Source organism: Emydura macquarii, unplaced genomic scaffold, assembly GCF_026122565.2.
Source record: "Emydura macquarii macquarii isolate MOO-44397 ecotype Brisbane River unplaced genomic scaffold, CSIRO-AGI_Emac_v2 contig_3603, whole genome shotgun sequence".
Classification (NCBI taxonomy): Eukaryota; Metazoa; Chordata; order Testudines; family Chelidae; genus Emydura; species Emydura macquarii.
In genome coordinates, this window is record NW_027133740.1 from 1 (window position 1) to 19669 (window position 19669).

The following is a 19669-nucleotide window of genomic DNA, read 5'->3' on the forward strand; positions in this document are numbered from 1 at the left end:
GAGAGAATGGGGACCAGGCGGGTGTGGGTGGAGGGACAATAGTAAGGACAGAAGAAGGTAACAACCAGACTGCCGGTGCGAGAAAGAGACCAAAGAGGCCGGGGACTGGAGTGAAAAGGAGTCACGTGGAGATACTGTTTTCTATTTACTGAGAATGCACCCCAGAGTTTCATTCTGAAAGAGGGAGGGCAGAGGCAAAGGGAGCAATTTTGTCTTCCCATTTCCCCCCTGAACTCCATCATCCCCTCCCAAAGCTTCACCGCTGACCCCAGCCCCCTCCTCACCCATGGGCCAGGATCTCACCTGGGCATTCTATCCCAGGAGGGAGAAGGAGGGAGTGTGTTTGGAATTTTTATTTTTCGTCCTTTTTACTGGCAGTGTCCCCCCTTTTTTCCTGTCAAACCAGCTGTTCATTTAAGGTAGCACTTAGCTGTTAAGATCTGCCCAAGACAATGGCTACAAAACATAGGAATAGTCACACAAAGTGGATGTCCAACCTTTCCATTTAATTTCTCCAGAAAACAAACCTCACCTTTTCCATTTGATAGAAAGGAGTCACTGCCCTCCCAAAAACATCTTCAGGGGGAGTGGTCAGCCATCTTTGACCGCTTGGAATCCATTCAGTATGATCACAGGGCTCCCTCCAAACCACAAGGTGAAGATATTCCCATGGATTTTTGCCAGCTGTAGATTGGATCAATGCCAGAAAAGCACAAGTGGAAACACAAAACTTCCACAGCAAACAAACAGAGGATGATTTTTTCACTGATGAGGATCCCTCAGGGGCTCTATAAAGGGGATGATATTCACATTTCATCTATGGAATCGGGATACCAGCACTATCAGGCTTTTTGTTGTTGTTTCCTGAGTTGCCCCAAGAACAGGCAGATCTCTGTTCATTATATTCATTGTTAGGAATGATTTTGTGGTGGTCCTTCTAACGCTACACAGCATCAGAACTGCTCTAATTTATCCCAGGCAGCTTTTACCACAAGTGGGGAAAAGGCTTACCAGAAAGGCTGACAAAGGACTGAGCATTGGTGGACTGAGCCGTTAGGAGAGACTTTAGCAAGACTGTAGCAGAGCTTAATGCAGTCAGAAATCCAATGCGAGATTCACTGACTTGACACTAATTGACCCTTAACTCCCTCGATGGAGACTATAAAAAGCCTGGAAAAACTCCTGAAGGATCTAGTGTGGTCCAGGTAGAATGCAAAAGCTCTACAAACATCCAAGGCATGAAGTGTTTTTTCAGCTTTAGAAGAATGGAAAAACACCAGCAAATGAATAGTTTGGTTCGGAAAGAAACGTGACACTAACTTAGGCATAAACTTAGGGCGTTGCCTATGGGAAACCTGGTCTTTATGGAAGATCATAAAAGGAAGGTCAGCCAGGAAAGGTTGAAGTTATGAAACCTTTGCAGAAGTGGTGGTTGCCTGCTACAAATTGTAGCATGGATGCATCATCATCTGGAAATATGCATCCTGTAAATCGGGGGCAGCATATCAATCTCCAGTCTCCAGGGAAAGGACAGTGGAAGCAAGGTTGATCATCCTGAACTTGTAGTTTTTTTTTTTTTAAATGAAATAATTCAGTTTTCTTAGAACTAGAATGGGGGTAAGGAACTTCTATCATTCCCAATTCCAGAAGACACTGTACTTCTTGAAAGTCTCATGAGATGGGTCCCTGAAAAGGAATGGGGCAGATGGAATGGGAAAAGGGAGGGATAACATATTGGATAACATATCCTTCCTTTATTGTGCTGAGCACCCACTTGTCTGATGGGATACTTTTTCAAGAGGGATGGATATGATCCGAACGGAGGAAATGTTGTTAGTGTGCTGACGAGTCAAAATGATTGCTTTGAGTTTGCAGTTGTCTGGTGAGAAGAGCCTTCCGTAGACAAAGACGGCTGTTGACATCGAGGAGATCTTGACATTCTCTTGGAAGCATACTGTGACTTCTGTCGGAAAGAGGTCTGGAGTAGATGATGGCTTAAACTGTTTCTTCTTTGTAGCCGGCACGTAAACACCTAACAAACAAAGTCTTGCAGGAGAGTCCTTTAGTATGTGCATAGCATCATCTGCTAAGGCAGAAAACAATTTAGACCCCTCAAAAAAGTCAGTCAGTCAGTCAGCAGCTCCTTTGGAATGATAGAAGCCTGCAGCCAAGAAGAACGTCTCATGGAGCTTGCAGTGGTTATGCAATGCAAGGCCATATCAGCAGCATCTATTGCTGCCTGAAGGGATGTACAGACTGTAATATCTCCCACAGAGATCAAAGCTAAAATCTGTTTCTTATATTCCTCTGGCAACTTGTCAGCAAATTTAGAGATTGCAGAGAAATGTAAAATTATATTTTGACAAAAGAGCTTGATAATTAGCGATTCCCATTTGAAGTGTGGTTGTGGAATAAACCTTCTGGATGTATAAATCTAGCCTCTTAAATTCTTTAACCTTTGGATCGGTTTTAGTATGGGGTTGATGTGACCGCTTCTTAGCGGCAGTGACCACCAAGGAATCAGGAACTGGATGGGTAAAGAAATTGTGAAAATCATGTTGAGGGACTTGATATTGTCTGTCCACTCGCTTGGCTTAAGGAGATATAGAGGCCAGGGTTTGCAAGAGGGTTTTCACTGGCTTCAGTACGGCTTCACTGGCAGGAAGGGCAACTCTTCCTGGGGCAGAATTCTGTAAAATATCAAGGAGGGTGACTGCCTGGGTTCTCTTGCACAAGATTTGCCTGCATTCCTAGAGAAGGGACCACCCTCCTCATGAGGCCCTGAAAAACACTGAAGTCCTTGGGGGAGGGAGAGAGGTTTACTCTGGAGAGACAGCTTCATCTGGTGAAGATGAAGAAATATGGCGGTGGGTGGGCGGAACATCTGAGGGTTCCTTCATTAATTCTCCTTTCTCTTTGATGTCCATCACGGTGGGCTAAGGGATGGCAGCAGAATGCTCAGACAATGTTTCCTGCACTGGAGGAGGAGACTTCCTCCTAGAGAGTGACCGTAATGGTGGTCTAGAGTCTGTCAGAGTAGCCCAAGACCAGTAAGGCCATGGAGGATATCGCACAGTCTGAGCCATCCACGGCGAGGGAAATCACATTGGAGCTTCCCTGAAGGAAAACTAATGCTGGTCTTTTGGTCTCATAATGGTAGAAGACCTGTAAGGTAATCTAAAAGATCTTGAAGATGAAACAGTTTCCTCCCTTTCAGAGTCCGAAGAAGATATATAGGCCTCTTTAGAATAGGGAGGAGCCATTCCTGTTGGTTTCTAGGTGGTCCAGGTATAGGAGATACATTGGACTCCAAGAAAGTGGGGGCTGAGGAGGCTGGAATGCTGATGAAGTGATTGGGGCCAGGAATATTGGTTGGAGAGACAACTCTACCTGAGATGGACCAACTATGCTGGATGGATTGATGGTGCCCATGCAGGCATCAGGTGTAGCAAAAGAGAGTCCAGCAGGAAAAGGCCTTGCTGACCACAAGGATTGTGTAGTGAAGGGCACCTTAGGTAAGTGCATCGGCACCAGACAAATCAAGGAGCTCTTCTGCCTATCTGTGACAGGGATAACAACTCTGCATGTGACACACTGCTTAAAACCTGGGGATTTTTCATACCCAAATCCTCCAGGAAACTGCCGAACTATAATTAACTAACTACTAGTAACTATAATTGTACAGCCTAAAAGCTATAAAATACTGGCTAACTGATGCAAATGCTACAGGGAACTCCAGCTCTTGCCATGGGCAGTGAGAAGGAACCAAGAGAGAGGTGGTGGACATGCTCCTTTTATGCCCTTGATGGCAAAAATTTCCAACCCAAGCACTTTATGCACAGCCGCCTGCAGTGGAATATATATGGGCACAATCACTCAAAGAACAACAGTTACTGTACAGATAAGTTATCCTTTTTTTCTTTTTTAATCTTTTATGATGATGGAATCCAGCTGCCTGGACTCGCCCGCATCCCAGTAGCATTTCAGTGGTATTCACGGATTCCTGACATAATTGAAGGTTAGAGAAGATATGATGGTTGGAGGCACTAGAAGCTACCAGTGTCCCAAACAGGGGCAGATATTCACTGCTCTGCTCTTGGCTCATGATGATGTGTTTATCACATTTTCAGATTAAAGCATAGTGGATCTTTATGCAAAGAAACATTCAATTATATTATAACTGAAACTCATATTCAGTAAATGTGGATTGCAAGAGCTGCAGGACAGGGACATGTTTAAACAATGGGCCAATTTTTCCCAGACAATTTAGGCCCATATTTACATATACAAATGGTATATCAAATTTTCATGAACAATTACCATTTTGCACACAGATAACCAGATTCAGCTACGGGCACATACCAATGTTCAATATATGCATGCAAAAATGAAAACTGCAGGCATTTGTAAACCGACAGTGAGAACTTGGACTTTTTGAAAACCTGGCCTTATGTGTTCAGTAAAACTCTATATCCAAGAGGTAATGAATAATAAAATAGCAATAATAATCTCATCAAATAAGGCTTAAGGCAAGCATTGGTAAAAGTTAAATCTCCATTTTAGTAATAAACAGTTACAAGAACATCTGCTGCTTAATACGAAGTAAAAAACATGCTAGAGTTTCAAAATAAATCCAGAGTATGAGCACTATTTTAGGCTATTTGCAATATCTAATCTCATTAAGGATTCCACTTGACTCTTGTGTATATTCCACTTTCAATTTGGATTTCAGAATTCTGGATCCTATGAGCAACTAGCAAAGTTTGCAACAGGAATCAAAGAGTTACTTTTGACAATGCAAGTTTTTAAAACTAGCAAAAGACACAGAAGGACAAAACTGAGGGGAAAATTAACAGGGAGTCCAATCCTGAACTGCAGTTGAAGGTACAACCATCTTCAATCAAGATGAGACACGAGTCTGAACTTGACTGTGCCCCACCCAAGAATGCGTGAGTAATGGCAGTATTGTGCAATGCTTGTTGATAAGTCTGGAAGCATTTAGAAATAAATAAGTGACTCCCTGATATCAGTCCATTTCCTTCTCACTGGAAAGAATTTTGCAACTATCATAGGTTTTTTACATATCAATATTCACAAATGAAGATCATGTGAAAAGATGGTTTTCTAATGGTCTCGTTGACTTTATCAGTGCTATACCAACAAGCTGTTCGTTATGGTGACCGAGTGATAGTTTCACTGCTTAAGTTGGGAAAACTGTTGTATTCATTGGAGTGTTACTGTCCAGCATGAAGCTGGAAATGGGAACAGCAATGGCTGAATACTAGTTACAAAGAGGGAAAGCCTTCAATCATGGAAATCAGTGTGCTTAACACCAATTCTGCTGTATATTTCCAGGGACCTTCAGGGTTGCTTAACTTTCACTCAATTATTCTGTTACACAAAAGTGCATTTGCAGTGGGAGGCTCTGGGGGCGAAAGTGTTTTGTGGATACATTCACACACGGTTAGCCAAGTGCCAAAAGCTGATCAGTTCAAAGGCATACCCCCCGGAGTCCCTGTCATTTCAGTCTCGGAATTTAAGAGATCCCTTTCTTAACTCAGGAAAGTTTTATCCAGCATACAGTAGTAGGCAGCATCAAAACATTTTATTTATTTTTTTAGGAGAGAGAAACTTGACACCCTGGGGAGATTAAATGTGGTACTAAAATCATAGCAAGTATCCAGGTCCCTACTGACTGAGCCGGAGATGCCTAACAAATAATAAATTAAAAAACGATACGGATAATGTAATCAGTCTTGAAGACGCCACTGCCTGCAACACTATCCACTGAAAACAATCCCTCCCTGGCAGAGGCACCACATCCACATTGTGCATCGCACAGGAAAAGAAACTTATTCCAGATTCTCTCTCAGAAGTATCAGTCACTGCAGACAATAACAACACTAGTGAAGGACTGAACATCAGGCTCAGCCAGCACTTAGGCACCACGGTGATTGGTGCCTTATTAAAACCTCAGACGGATGGAGGGCCAGGTTCTCTACTGGTGTCCATTGGCAGTACTCCACTGAGCCAACAGGTGTATGGTGATTGACACCAGCTGACAACTGGTCCAGAAGCATCCAAGAAGTAAATCAGAGAGTGATGCATGAAGCAGACACTGGAATGGATGAATGAAAGATGGGAAACAAGCACTCCTGGTCAGATGAGCAGGCATTAGACAGAAATGTTCTGCTAGAGTTGCCAAAATGTTGGCCCATAGAGATGAGCCATTTTGTCATCTTTCTGCCTTTCACTCTCTGCCTGCCATTGTACATATGTTTCCCTCTCACTGCAGTAGCCCCACCATTTCTTCATTATGGGAGAGGCTCGCCCCACCCATTCAGATTGGCCATCCCCATTTTCACCCCTACAGCAGGACTGTCCTCTCATAACTGTGGGTAAGCCCCTGCACTGGGGCTGTCAGATGACAGTGGTGAAGAGTCACACGGAGAGCTGCTATTTACTGACACTGAACATTGCTAGAATAAGGAAAATGGTATTATCCCTAAAACCTCTCTCAGTCTCTCTGCTTCACTGCAGAGCTTCTGCTTAGAACCTTCCTCAATTCCCGGCACCACCGCCTACTGATTTTCTGCAGCAGATTTATAGTAGCAGTACACAGATCTTCACAGATTGAACCTCAATTCACAGTTCACATACATGAATTACAGGATTTATTATTTTAAAACCCTGTCACCTCTATATTATAATAAATGATAGCATCTACCTCTTGAAATTCTTCCTCCCAGTTGTCAGATTTCAGGTCAGTGAGAAGTAAAGTCAGACGCTATAATTCTTTGCTATAATTTTTTAATTTGTAGCACATCAGGAAGACATTTACAAAGACTTTCTGAGCATAGGACAAAGATGAAACAGTTGCACTGTTCAGGTGCATTTCCCAGGTGCATTTCCCAGGGTCTAACTGCTTGAGATAATGTCTGTCACTGGGACAGACTGACACTGACACCAGGAGGAGAAAAAGAATAAGAGATGTAAGGAGGACATGTATGGTAGCAAGCAATTATGATGAATGGTTCTTCTCCTGATCTGTGATGCACTCCAGTCTAACGAGGAACAACACTGAGCTTATATGGATGGGGCTGCATTGTGCTCCCCAAAACAAGCTTCGTGTTGATTTCCTTCACTCCCTTTGGGAGGGTGAATGTGAACGCTCGCAGCAGGTTGGTGAAGAAAATGAAGAGCTCAATTCTTGCCAGCTGCTCCCCCAAACACACACGGGGCCCTGAAGAAGAGAAGGGGAAGGACAGCAAGTACCCAAGGATTTCAGTCTCCACATGCCCTCTTCCAACGTGCAGATACTTTTTAGAAGCAAGATTGCTCAGTCTCACCAGAAAGCAAAGTGACTCCTTGATATCACTACACCTCGCACTCACTAGCAAGAACTTTGCAGCTATCATAGGCGCTTATGTGGCTACAATCACAAACGAAGACACTGTGAAAAGGTGGTTTTCTAATGACCTCGATGGACTTATCTGTGCAACGCTGGCAAGCTGATCATTATGGAGAATGCGTGGAGGGCTCAGCTGCTTGAGTTGGGAGAGACTATCATATTCAATAGGATGTTGCTGTCCAGTCAGAAGCTGGAAGTGTCAACAGCAACCACAAACGGTAGTGCCCTTCAATTATGAAGATCTGCAAGTTTGTCTTATTCTGCTATATATTTCCAGGCACTTTCAGCACTGCTTGATTTTAACCCAAATCTTCTGTTACACAAAGGCATATTCACAATGTGAAGCTCTAGCAGCTGAATAAATACTTCCTCTGTATACGTGGTCATGATTTCAATCTCCACAGGCCATCTTCTAACTTGCATGCCCTCCTCAGATGCAACATTGTTCATTCTCACCAGATAGCAAAGGTATTTCTGCTGAATTTGTAACTTTCTCTTGGGACTAACTGACTGAACAATACAAACTGGTAACGCCTCTGCCTTGAAAGATCTCATCCATGGTTACAGTAGGGAGACGGGACACCATAGAAACTGATCAGGAGGGTTTCATACTTTACTTTTCAGTCTTTAAAGGCCACTGATGCATAATTCAGTTTCACCTATTCCAAAATCCAACACTTTATCCAAATAAGACCCTTTAGTAAACTCTTGCAGGTCCCATCTGTATTCGGTACTTGAGGAACCAGCAGCCTCATGGGTACCTGGTCGGAGAGCAATGGGTGCTGGAGTCATCAGAGACCACAACTTTTTTGATGTAGATTCCCTACCCGGAGAACTCCAGAGACAGTATGTGGTAGTCTTATGAGAGAAATCTTCAGTCTGCCTCTTAGATGCCCTCCAGGAGTGCAGCTCAGACACAGTGGAGGCAGTAGACTTACTCAGAGATCAGCAGATGGGGACTGGAGGGGGCCCCCCAGCCTGAGTCAGAAGCCAGGCAGAGCGAACTCTCCATCATGAGAAGACAAAGTTTGATCTCCCTGTTTTTTCTGGCTCTAGATTTTAATGTCAGGCCGAAGTTGCACTTTTAGGAAATCTGAGGTTCCCCAAGGCAACAGATGCACTGGATGGGTCTGTTGTTCACTGAGATTGCCTCGCGGCATGATAGGCAACGCTTGAAACTGGGAGAACCAGGCATACCCTCCCGGCAAAGTAAAAACTATCTATATATTTTTTTTTTAATGTAAAGTTTTTTTAAACTACTTCTACGTACTAACTACTACTAAGAAACACTATAATAAACTAACTACTAAAAGAGCTAAGGGGACACAGTTGAGGTAAAACTCAACATAGACAATTGCAAAGGCTCCGTCTCAGGCTGAGGCAGTTGAGAAGGAACTGAGGGCAGTTTGTGCGCGCAGTGCCATAGAACAATGGCACAGAGCACAAGACTGACTAACACGCGTGCCTGAGCCTAAGCACACTGCTGTAAAAAAATCTCCAGTCAAAGGCGCAGGGGGCGCAAGCACACCTAAAGTGGTGCACCCATTGGGACACTACTCAAAGGAGTGTTAATCCATTTACCTGTGGAGAATGGTAAGAAAGCTGCTCTGCTCACAAAATTTCCATCCTTATCCAAGAAGTGACTTGGGCTGAACTGTCGAGGAGACTCCCATTTCTCAGGGTCCAACAGGACAGAGTCTAAATTTGGCAGAATGAGGGTGCCCTGCAAGGAAGAAGCCATTGGTTCAGTTCTCCTAGGGCTGGTCGACATGGTGAGTTAGTGGGATGTCATTTCTTGTCTTCACCAACGTGTCACATGCTAATTGTAGGTGGGTCCGGATCCCGCTAGCACACACTAAAAGTTCCCTAGAGCACATTAATGTAGTGCGGTTTGAAATGGGAAGACATTAGCATGCACAAGGGAACTTCTAGTGCACACCATAGGGTCTACATGGGCCACTTATTGCACGACACACCTAGTGTGGAGTAGAATTTATTCCACTCTAGTGGAGGCTATCATGCCATGTAGACAAGCCCTGAATCTCTCTCCATCAGATATGTCAATAGGGAGCGGGACACAGACAAATTTCAGTTCTAATTTATTGCATTGTACAGAAGGTCATGTGTAGAATTCGTCACATTTTTTTCATGTAAAATGGCCAATTTGTCAAAATCCAAAATTTTCATTTGAAGCCTTCACTTTTTCAAAATGTTTCAGTTTTTCATCAAAAACAAAATTTTTGAAATTTCAGGGTTTTTAGCCTTTTCTCCCCCGTCCCCCCCTTATCCTTTCTGCCACTGAATGTCATAGAAGGGATAACGTCAAGAGTTTTGTTTCGTTCCATTTGCCACTCTGCAACTTTTTAAAACTTCTCCACATTTAAAGAAGTTATACCGGACCAGACTTGCAGAAGTTTCATTTTTCCTTCTGACGTTCTGCAACTTTTGCAAAGTTGAAAATTCAAAGCTGTTGGAAAAGCATTTTGCAAAAATGTTTTTCAAAATGAACGAACAAAAATAAAACAATGGTGCCCTGCAAAATGGGAACAAAGTCGAAATTTCAAAGATTGTCATGAAATGGTTTGACCAGCTCTAGTCACACAGTGACATGCCTCTCTACCCAGGAGTAATTCAGGGGATACCAGACATTAAAACGTTTATATCAGACTGTCATTTCCAAGCTTGCTTCTGACAGTGGCCACGCTGCAGAAAAGTGATAACATTTGTGACACCAATGACATGAAGCCCACTTTTACTTCTAATATTTAAGCTTTAAAGACAATGACAAGTGTTGGGCTGTTTAGGCATTTGCTAAATAAGAACATTTGGGGCCAATTCAGAAACGCACTTAAGTCCATCTTCTTCAGGAGATCATTTAACTGTGTGCTTAACTAAAATGGATGCTTAAAGTTCCATTTAAGTTAATGGACTTAAGTGTGTGCCCTTAATATGGATGCTTCCCTGAATCCATAAGAAACTTTAAAAAGGAACACAAGAGAGAGACAGTAGTATATTTGGAACCATGAGTTGACATGGCTTCCTGGAGCACTCCACTCCTTCAGTGGGAGAAGGGGGTTAAAAACGTGCAGCGTCTATACCTATATCACAGATATTACATGGGAAGAAGAGCATATCAAAGTGAACAATATCTTTGTACCTTTGGAATGGGAAACCCCTGCAGCGTTGTGTCCTTCCCACTTTCTCTGGGGACCGCAATTAAAATAATGCTACAGTAACGCTGGATCTCATGAATCACAGCATTGGTATAGGGCAGTTTCTTTCGATCCTCGTAGCAGATTAATTGGAAGGGACCCAGCACAGCATCCAGCTCCTTCTGAACTTTCTCTAAGGAAAAGCATTCAAGATTTAGAGATGGAAGAACAGCACATATTCTGGACCTTGTGTATTTATTATGGGCACTTTAATTTCCCTTTTGGATTAATATTGTGATAAGAATAAAATACAGTAAATAATTAAAAGAATTTTAATTATTTTAAAACATAAAAGTAAATAAAGAATAAGAATATTTTCAAATTCTAGGACAAATGACTTAATTATAACCTTTCATGGCCTTTCATTTGCTTCTGGGCTGCATGTGCAGATTGTTCCTTTAAACAGACACTAAGAGGCAGTGAAGTCCTACCATCTGCCCATTTCCCATCAGGGATAGCTGATTTGGGGATCATTCATAAAATTAGTCTTGTTGTATTTATAGTTAGTCTCTGAGAGTGAACTGGAAATAAAACAATAACTGTTTATTAAGAAATTAATTCAGTGACACAATCAAGGGATCTCTTCTGCCCCAGCAGGAGACAGAGTAACAACACATTCAGACTGCAAGAAAGGCATTCACCATTGCAAAACTCTGATTGCAGGAATATACTCTGAGAAGAAGATAATATTACCTACCAACTACTGAGCACTAGCTAACGCAAGATTTTATTCAGCTTACAAATGTGAAAGGGATACTCAGAGGTAGTTTAGGCTCAAATTTTAGGTTTAGAAAAGTAACTAAGTAATAATTAACCTGAGATTAATTTTTGAAGTTCAGTTAAAACTGGAAAAAGCACGTGCTTGTCCCTCTGCTCCAGCATTCCAGAATCAAGGGTACAAAAACCTCCCCCTCACTCAACTCTCTCTCTCTCAATTCCTCTCTGAATCATGGAGCATGCTTTAGATCTCCAAGCTGAGGGGAAGAGGGAAGATCAGTGTGAATCTGGGGAGAGATTGCAATCAGTGCACAAAAGTTACTCCAGTGTATAACCTCTTTTGCATCCTTAATTGTAATAGCTACTACCTGCCCATATACTACCTGTGATAGGTACTACCTGCCCATATTACTACCTGTAATAGGTACTACTAATGCCAAGTCTTGGCCTGTTAACATCATATTTAATCTATCAGAATTCTATGCAAATCCTATGCAACTATACCTCACCCCCTCGGTCTTCCAGTCTTCCTTTTACCTTCTCTTTGTCCCCTTCTTCTCTTCCTGTAATCATCTCGCATGTCGCTATTAATGTTATTATGAAAGAGAATACTATTTCTGCTACCCAGCAAAGGAGATCCCTATCTTTCAAGTTATACTTTTCTGAGAGGTCACTGAACAGGATGATTTACTCTGACTTTACTGCAGAGGACAAACTCCCATTTTATTTTGAGCACCTTCAGCCACCATATCACAACATTATGCCTGTATTAGATTTAGACAGAGCATTGAGGCAAAGACTGTGTCTTCCTCTGTGTCGGTACAAGATTGAACACTGAGACAACAATCAATACAAGTGAAATATGTCCCCAGAGAATGACTGCCCTGAAATCAAAGCTGCATCTCTGACTGTAACTCATTTAATTCAGCACGTGCTAACAAGTAACTTTAGAACTTGAACTTTTTTCCCCCCAAAATGTGCAGAATTGCCAATTTTTATACAGGATTTGTGTGTCCCTGCCTCACCTTGGATGTCGAGATAAGCCGCCATACAAAGCAGTGCCCAACGCAGAGTGGTGGTTGTGGTCTCTGTGCCGGCCAGAAAGAGAACAAAAATAGACTGATTCATGTTGTCCTCATCATATGTAGAGGTGGGGTCATCTTTAGTCTGCAGATCTCAATGAGAAAGATGAAGTTAAAGCACAAAGTAGGACTATGTAACAATTAACACACCTACATCACTGAAACATGCACTGTATAATATTACATAACAAAAACACTTCTAAAAGAATTAGACAATAGAGGTCATAAAATAATACAAAGACAGTTGCAAATATTTTATTGAATAAATATAGAGAATTTGCTCCAGTATTATTCATGTGGTCATGTTACTTGTTCTTCCAAAACTGGTAAATTTGTATATCCACTTACTATTCTGCCTGTTAAACTCATTACATAGTGTAGCTCACCACATGCCTAGCTTTTAACATTATGCACAGAGCTAATCCAGCCAAAAAAACACCCTTCGTGTTTTTATCTCACCTGCCTTCTGTCCCACCCCTGCCCATTTGTTTGTTTCATCTAGATGTTGCATACTGTCATTAACCAAGGCTGTAAGATCTTTAAGGCAGGCACTATATTTGTATTGTTCTTAATTACATAAACACGCACACACTATTATACAAAATATATATATTTTGTATGCACAAAAAATTACATTACAAGAACATTATTAAGGTTGCAAAGTCAAGCACCGAAAAGCTGGAAAATGCCAGAATTAAGATGGTCTGTACAATTTGAATTTGGCCCTTTTGTGCATATGCACTATGATACATCATTGATTACATGATCAAATACAATTTTTACATATGACCTTTACCTCATTCAGTACTCATGATAGATGGTGCTTTGGAGATGAATTAAGGTTGTGTAATAAAGGAGGCCCTTTGTGTGGATCTGTACTGATAATCTACTTGAAAATTACAGGTAAGTAACTCCTCTTTCTCTTTTGAGTATTATCAGTGCAAATGCCCACTCTTTGGAGGCTCATAAACAATATTAGCCTGACAGGGATCTCTCATCTCTCTATTTATAACCCACAAAAACAGTGACATTCCCAACAACGATGCTCCTAACAGCACCCAGTAATAAGTTCATGACAGCCAGAGATAAAGTAACTTCACTCAAGGAGTCTTACTAGTAAGAAGGAAGGAAAACTGAGCCCAAACCCAACTATCTTCATAACATGATGCAAAAAAACACCTGTTTTACATTAAAATAATTTTTAAAGTTCTTTTCACAATAAACAAAGGCAAAGAATTTCCAGTGCTCGCATACACTAAACAGCAAGAAAAGCTGATGGAGGAGATGAACAATAGAACCATCTGGGAACTCTGCTGAGCACAATGGTATGTGAATCATAATTAATGCATTTAATTCTTAGATGTTACAGTGAGCAGTGCCCCAGAAACACTGTTTAATCTTCAAACTGACTGACTAACCCTGGCCAATTCAATTTAACTCCTAGCCTCAGTTTCCCTGTCTATAAAATAAAAGAGCTAATATTAGCAGACTCGCAGGAATGCTTTAAGATTTATTAGCAAATCTTTGTAGGGTGCTTTGAAGGTATGCCTCATTATGTAAGTGCTAAGTGTTGTTATTTTTAAGTCTGCCTGTTTGTCAGAGAAGAAAACACAAGTCGTAAATGTAGTTGGAAAAGAAAGAGTTTGAACATTAAAATGTTTTTCATGTGGACTCATGATTTTAATGGTTAATTTTACATTTAATATAATGGAATATAATTTTATACCATTTAGCAATATTTTATGTTTTAGATTTAAATAAATATTAAAAATGTACTTCTCTTAACCCCTCAGCACCTTTCCACATACTAATGTAAAATATTTTTGTCTTTGTGATAAATTAAAAATATATTTCTTTAGTTTAGACAATATGCTAACAAATCAGCCGTCCCATCTTACTGCCCCTTGATGTTTATATCAACTATACTTTATGCAAACAAAACATGTAAGCCCGTTAAAAACCCATTCAGCACTGTACTGAACTGCAGAGAGTCAAATTTGTAAAGCTGCCTAGTGGAGTCTTGCTGAGTTGCAGCTGGTAAATATAACATAGACTGTGACTGTTTATAAAAGAAAAAAAATGAATGAAGTAGCAGTTTTACTCTTGGGAGCCAGGAACAGAACAAGACCACAGGAATTGGCTTTACTGCTTAGACTCTAATCCATCCAATCCAATATCCTGTCTCCACAAGTGGCCACCACATTTATCAAGGCACAGACCAAGAAACTCCAGAGTGGAAAAGCATGGAACAAATTGGCCATAGAGGAAGTTCCTACCTAACTCCTATCACTCACTAGTTGTCTTATGCCCTGAACAATGGGGTCTTATAGCCCTTAAAAACACAATTTATTTTATCTAGTCTAGCATAACTGGGGACATTCCCCTCTAATCCCTCTGTGAACCCTGCTTGACTCTTGGCATCAGGATTATCTCACAGGAAGAGTTCCAGCCTGTAGCACCGTTCAGCTTTAGCTATTTTATATCTTGATTCGCAGTTTTTAAAAATAATCCTTAAAGTTCATCTTTAAATCCAAAAAACCAGGCGGGATATTTTCCATTTAAATCTGCAGCATCTCTTTACAGGTGTCTTTGTGTACAGGTGACCGTGGGAGGTTTAAATGAGTTTCAGAGGAGCTGAAGTAACATACTCACTTTGGCTATCTGAGCCAGGTAGAAGTCAATGAAATCCTGTGGTTCGGCTGGTGTTCCTCTCTCCTTGTGGCTTCTGATCTCTTTCCATATGAAAGAGTGCACAAACTCACAGCAAGAGTTTGCCTTCTGTTGAGGTCCTGGGAGATGATACATAAGCTGAGGGAGAATTTCAAACAGCTGTGGAAGAGACAAAAGGAAGGTGCCGAGAGTTACTTGACATTAGAAAGGTAACGATAGATCTCACTGTGGATATTTTGGTAATGGAATCAGTGACTATTATGCCAATGAGTACATTTCAGCGTCATATAGAAAAATAGCATTGGGTACATAACATTTACATTTTGGGACTGAGAGTCCGTATGGTGCATGATTTCTATACCTGTGTTTAATAAGTGATATCTCCGAATTATAGACTAATTCCAGCTCAAACACTACCTGGATTAGAATGGTCATGACAATGCTAACATAATCACATTAAGTCACTCAGAGAGCAAGACCCAGCCCTCAATAGCAGAATCATGGACCTTTTTCACCTGTCTCAATGGCTTATTAAAAAAAGTGACATATGGGTCAACTTCTGCTTTGACTTCGATGGGGTTGCACAGAGTGAAAGGCACAGCAAAATCTGGCCAATACGGTTCAGCGTAGACTCAATATATTTAAGAATCTTTGGTGTCCCTACATATTTATACAAAGCTTTCAGAGCCCAATGTAAAATATTCATGCTATAGATACGTCAAAATTGATGCACAGATAACAGAATGGGAGGTGACAGTCCATGAAATCTATAAAGAGTTCATCCGTAGCCCTCTTCCTTACTCTCCTGTATTCAAGTAGCTCACGATCACAAGTATGAAACTTCCCTATTCTCAGGTTTTCAGTCAATTCCTCCCTTATCAGTAAGAAGTAGCACCAGGTTGATATCTCCCTGGCACATTTGCTAGACTGAAAATGAAAAATTCCTGAATCAACTTTAACATTACTTAAAACCACAGAACACTATGTTCACAGAGGACTTTACTCAGACATCTGCTGGGTCACAAAATAGCCAAACATGTAATGTCTACAGGCTACATGAAGTACAGAGGACTTTATGATCTACAAATAGACAATACAACCACATAGATTCCCCATTGTGTCTCCATTCTTTCTAAGTTCACCTAAACTATTTCACATGCTTCAGTATCAAGTTATATCTCACTGACTGATCAAACACTTTTGACATTGTGTATAGTGCCATCCTTCACTTTTTATTCTCCTTCTCTCTCTTCTGCACGGATTATATAGTATCCCTCTAGTTAAGAGACTCATCCCACTGGCTTCAGTTACGCCACTAGGTCAAAATTCATCGGCTCACTTGCTTATGTGGAAGCTACACTATAAACACACATCCTCCCACAAATATTCTCAGAGTCCTGACATGGATTGTCTTGTGGCATGGGAGTTCTGTTTCCATTGCATAACTCTTAATCCTAACACCATCCACCCATTCACCAGGAGGAGAAGCCAGCAGAGGGGCATCATTACAGCATCTGCCCGCTCAACACCATTATTTGTCATCCTAAAGCATGCTGCGCATTCAGACCACCATGCCATCACAAACCCATGCTTTTGACTTAGGTATTATATGTTAATAATGTTTATCCTTTAAACACAGAATATCAAATCACATTATTAAACAGACTTTGCTGTGTTACATCTTAATAATAGCAATGTTTCCAGCACATGAGAGTTCAGCATCATAAACATATTGCCTATACTGTGAAATTTTAACAAACAGCATCAGTCCCACGCTTGAATCAGCCCCAGTCTCAGGGTGTTCTATTACAAACTCTAGTAATTCCAGGTACTGGTGAGTTCTTTAAATTATCATGTTCACAGTAAAACCTCTCTCAAAACCTGCATTTTTCATTTTACATTTCAAAAAAACAATCGAGATTATTTGCTCACATAAAAATAGAAACTGTTCCCAAAAGCCACTATACAATCAAAGGCTTCAATCAGTTAGTGGAAGGTTTCATCCTCTAAGGAGAAGCGATGTCCAAAAACCACAGCACAAATCACATTTGAGACAGCATGGACAATGGAAACAGAAGGATCCAGAGATTTTCCTGCAAACAAAGTGATTAGCGTTCACTATTAATACTTCCTGTTATTGCTTCTCTATCTAGTGGGGTAGGTAAGAATGGCACACTATCCCCAAGGCCATCTATGCCAGTTACATTGTTGGAAGAGAGATCAAAATTCAACAACAAAAATACATATAAAGAAATAAAACTACAGCCAGCCAGAAAGCAGCTTGCTCAGAAAAGGGCAAATTGTTCAACAGATTCTCCCCAGCCCTCGTGCTCACAGATAGATTCCATTATATGGATTGTAAAGTAACTTATTTATTTATTTATTTATTTTTTAAGATGCATCGCAGAATGTCAGACAGAACACAGGGGCATGGAAAAATAAACCCATGTAAGTGAACCATTCAAGCAGCCAGGAATAACCTGACTATCGAAGAACCCACCCCCTTTTTCTTTGACTTGCCCACAGCTTACTCCAGAACAATAGAAAAAACTATAAAGAAGAAAATTTACAAGTACAATCCATTAGCCAATGGCACAATCAGATCAACATTCCCCCTTCCATTAAAATAGGTTCCAGCGTCCCGGGTCGTGTGAGACCTTTTCCTGAGTATGCAATTCCTGCTGCATTTCCTATACAGTTTTTGCACGCTAGTCAGTATCTAACTCGCTGTCTTGTAAGTGAATACAAATAACTACTGTAAATAAAGCCTATATTGATTTTCTTCTATTCCCCCAGTTTGTAGCCAAGCACTTCTCTCTGGTCAGTACAACTACTGGCATTCGTTTTACAATGGAACTGAGTTGCTCTGGGCTTGAGCTGTTTCTCAAGTCATGTGGTTTTGTGGCCTGGGACAAGTCATTTAACTTCCCTCTATCTCAATTTCCCTAACTTTAGCAAGGTAAGGGATACCGCGACACTTCATTCATTACTGTTACCTATTTACTCTGAGACTTCGGTGAGGAGTGCCACAGAGCTGCCAATAAATAAATAATTAATAAATGACATTGACGAATGGGGACCCTAAAGCCTCAGTCCTAGCTCCCAACCCTGGGGTTTTATATGTAGCTCTTCTGAGCGCGAAATCTTCATGTTGGTAATAAAATACATGTTACTGAGACTCAGCTGTCTCTGTAGACTTGTATTCCACTCCACTTATTCAATGATATGGCCCCAAGAATTACAGATGCTCCATTCTGGAGCAGAGGGAGCCAGCCTGGTCTTACAATTGCACAGATTAGTTCACATACTGGAAACATGGTAGTAGTTAAAAACCACCTTAGCAGTGACGTACCTTTCATGCTCTCAAAGTACCCCACCAGGTGACGGGCCTCCTCTTGTACTTGGTGCTCCAGGACTTTCTTGCCCGGGCCCAGGTTCCGCAGCGTCATCAGCCCAAAGTGCTTCTGCTGCTTCCAGGTGTGACCGCTTGAGAACATAATGCCTGGGGCCATTGAGAATCAGTTACCTGCCACACTAATATTTATGAAAAGCAAAATCATGTGCACGTGCCTATGACATACTTTCTAGCATAAGGAATAAATCTTGCTGTGACATAGAAATGACATGGATTGGAACCATCCCAGAAAAGTCCCCAGCTAAGTTTTTCTTTTTTTTTGTTTTTGTTTTAAACTGGCGATTAAAAAGCTGAGGATAAATGAAGGCTATTCACCAACAGTAATTCTTGTTCTCTGACTGAACTGCCATCCACAGAAACCCAATTTGGGAATGATTGCAAATAAATATCTTAATTCTAAAACAGAGAAGACAAGTGAGGGAATATCTTTTATTGGACAGACTTCTGTTGATGGAAGGTACAAGCTTTCAAGCTACACAGACCTCTTTCTTAGGTCTAATTCCAAGACAGGCTTTCCCAACATATTCATAAGATGGACCACCTCCTAATAAAGAGATTGTATCTCCTGACATTCAAAATCACAAATCCATCCCTGTGGCAACTAGAGCAGCTGCTTACCTGGACAAATAACCTTAGGAGAGTACTTTTAGCTTCTTATAATGCACTTTGGTGGAGGAGAACTGGCACCATGGAGGAGAACTGGAGAGGAGAACTGGCACCAGTAGGAGGAGAACTGGAGGAGCACTGACACCATGTGACCAGCTAGGTTTCTGCTGGCCACCAGAAAGTCCTCAGCAGGCCACCAAAGGGGTCTTGGAGTTGCAGTCACTGTTAACCAAACTTTGAGCCCACTGAGTCTTGCACTCTGTGCCACCTCTTGCTGAAGATTTTCTTCTTAGTGACCAGAACCTCAGTGAGGAGAATTTTGGCACGGTAGTCCCTGATGGCCCACCCACCTGATAACATTCCACAAAGACCCGGCGGTTCCAAGACCTCATTCCAAATTTCTGTTCAACATTGTATCCAACTATATTTCAGACTATACCACCACCTGTATTTCCCACTAACCCTATTAGTTAATATTTCAACCAAAGATTCCCTAACTGCAGCCTGTGTGTAAGGAAATCTCACTGAGTTTAAGGGATGTAATTACATCCACAGG

The 19669-nt window shown here is 41.3% G+C and overlaps 1 pseudogene; it reads right to left on the bottom strand.

Annotated features, from left to right (window-relative positions):
• Positions 1-7064: 7064 nt before the first annotated feature.
• On the bottom strand, positions 7065-18604 carry LOC137145677 (cytochrome P450 2J4-like; annotated as a pseudogene).
• Positions 18605-19669: the final 1065 nt, after the last annotated feature.